The sequence below is a fragment of the Belonocnema kinseyi genome, chromosome 2, assembly GCF_010883055.1.
Source record: "Belonocnema kinseyi isolate 2016_QV_RU_SX_M_011 chromosome 2, B_treatae_v1, whole genome shotgun sequence".
NCBI classification, from domain to species: Eukaryota; Metazoa; Arthropoda; class Insecta; order Hymenoptera; family Cynipidae; genus Belonocnema; species Belonocnema kinseyi.
In genome coordinates this window covers 71164249-71166707 of record NC_046658.1, presented here as the reverse complement: position 1 = coordinate 71166707, position 2459 = coordinate 71164249, and positions in this window count along the sequence as shown.

Below are 2459 nucleotides of genomic sequence, written 5' to 3'. Positions count from 1 at the left end.
GATAGATAGATAGATAGATAGATAGATAGATAGATAGATAGATAGATAGATAGATAGATAGATAGATAGATAGATAGATAGATAGATAGATAGATAGATTAAGATTCAACTCCTGGCAAAATCTATAAAAATCAAGAAACGTCGATTCAGTTAGATAGCCCAGAATTAGTAGATATGACAGTGTTTGGTCAGACATCAAGAAACTACGTTTAGAATTGTTCATCAAAAAGTTCATCAAAATAATCGAATGTAGTTTAAGATAATTAAATATTCCAAGCAATTGCATCATGTAAAGTCTTTGAGTCTCCAGAAGTGTCGAATCGATTGAAATTTAATATTCGTTGCGCTGTAACTTGCGGTTTTCAAGGAGGATACCAACCAAGATTGTAATCTCTGCACATCCAAAATCGATGAAGAATATGCAATGATGAATCAGAGATTGGAACAATTTATGCCTCAAAGGATCTAAATTTACTGTGATGAAATTTAATCCTATGTCGAAATGTTATGGTTTAAAAACGATCAAATTAATTTTCTCATTTTCAAATTGAGCTACTGAAGATTTTTCGTCCATTTTTATCTTAATAATTCACTTTATATTTTCTGAGTTTGCTTTATTTTAATATAATTTCGCTAGTAAAATGAACAGTCAACGAATTAATTTCAGTGGGCTACCTTATTTTTATTTCTTTTAATTGAAATTACGCACAGCATGCTTTAATTTAAAAAGACGATTCCGGTAAAAGCTCTTGCTGCCTTGCTTAAATGTGCCTATTAACGTTATTATGAAAGTTTCTGCTAAAGTGTCACAATCAGGATCATAAAAATGATACCGCCAGCAAATGTTAATAGTTCTGTAGAAATCTGAGTAGAACGGTGACACAGAATATACATACAAATTTTTTCATACATCACATACTATAATGCATACGAGCGAGGAAGCTTTTACAGTCGAGAAAATAGGTTCTTGCATAAGTGGATCCGTTTCTTTAAAAGTAGCAAAAGAAAGCTTCTTCTTTTTCAAGCGAGAGAACGAAAAAGCTTTTTACGATACGTAGTAGGTCAGGAGTACATTTTCGTAATTACTTATATATGTATATATTACATATTGAGCTTGGTAAAACAAGAACTACTATATAATTTTTATTATCATAGGAAATCATTCATATTCGTTTATCATTGAATACATCAAACAAAAATTATTGAATTTGAATGCTTTTTATTCTCACCTACGACTTGTCACAAAAACATTGCGCTAGTTTAAAAAAAAGTCGTCAGTTCACACTTGTCACGCAATGCACCTTCTTCCTTTAATTAAATGATTATACAGAAAATTCAAAAATATTTTCTATGCTTTCGTAGTTTCGTAGTGGAAAAGTATGTGATACGTATATATCGTCTATCAAATATATTATTTTTTAAACGCGAAATATTGTTTTTTGAAAAATAATGCGACCTAGTGACATGATTTTCAGTGAATTATGTATAATGAAGAATAATGTAATATATTGCTGTGCAAGGTAGCTTTAATATCTCTGGAATTAGAACGGAATTTCCATTAAATGTTCATGGAGCTTGTAATGAATTTAAAATAAAGAGAATCTAGGAAATTTCACAGAAAAAAGTAAAGTTAAATTTTGTTGCATGTAGAATTTCCCGCTGTTCAAGTTTACATGCTATTTGGAAAAAGTTTATCCTACGATGGACTAAAAGCTGTTGTCTGCTACGGCATCCTTAGCAACAATGGGAAAACGCCAATGTATGAGTAAATTCGAGCCATAAATCGGGACACCAAATTTAAAACAACACAGAAAAATCAATAGTTTAAATTTGCTGCAGGTAAGACTTTCAACGGTCAAGATTTAAAAATATTTCGGCAAAAGTTTCATCGAGGTTAGAAGAATAATTCTGATCTCGTCTACTGCGTGACGCTGAGGTGAGGAAATTTTGGTAAAACATGTAGAATCAGTAACAGAAAATACGAAAAAAATTTGTTCTTACTAATATATCTCCCCCAAAATAAATTAGACTATTTTAGAGGAATTTAAACTTACTTAGTACCATTTAGCAAAAAGCTCAAAAAGCTCAAAAAGCTACTGGCAGATGGGAATCGCCGGTTCTCTCCTGTTTGTAGTTTCTCTAGGCGGAAAAATCTAGTCGCTTAAAATTTTGGTGATTATTTGAAGAATCTTGGACAGAGAGAAAAGTCTTTAAATGCTTCAATGACTTTCAAGAAATAATAGAAACCTATTTAAGAAATTTAGAATAAAGTCGACTAATATTTGAAAACTGAGTCGCAGAAAAAACGTCGAGTAATTCTTATGTAAAAGTATGTTATAAACTAAACGATCTTATATTAGAAATAGTCTAAAGGTTACCAATATTTGAAAGAGTTTCACTAGAGTTTACATGACAGTCAAAGGAATTTGAAAGAGATAGGATTTAAAACATAATTTTGT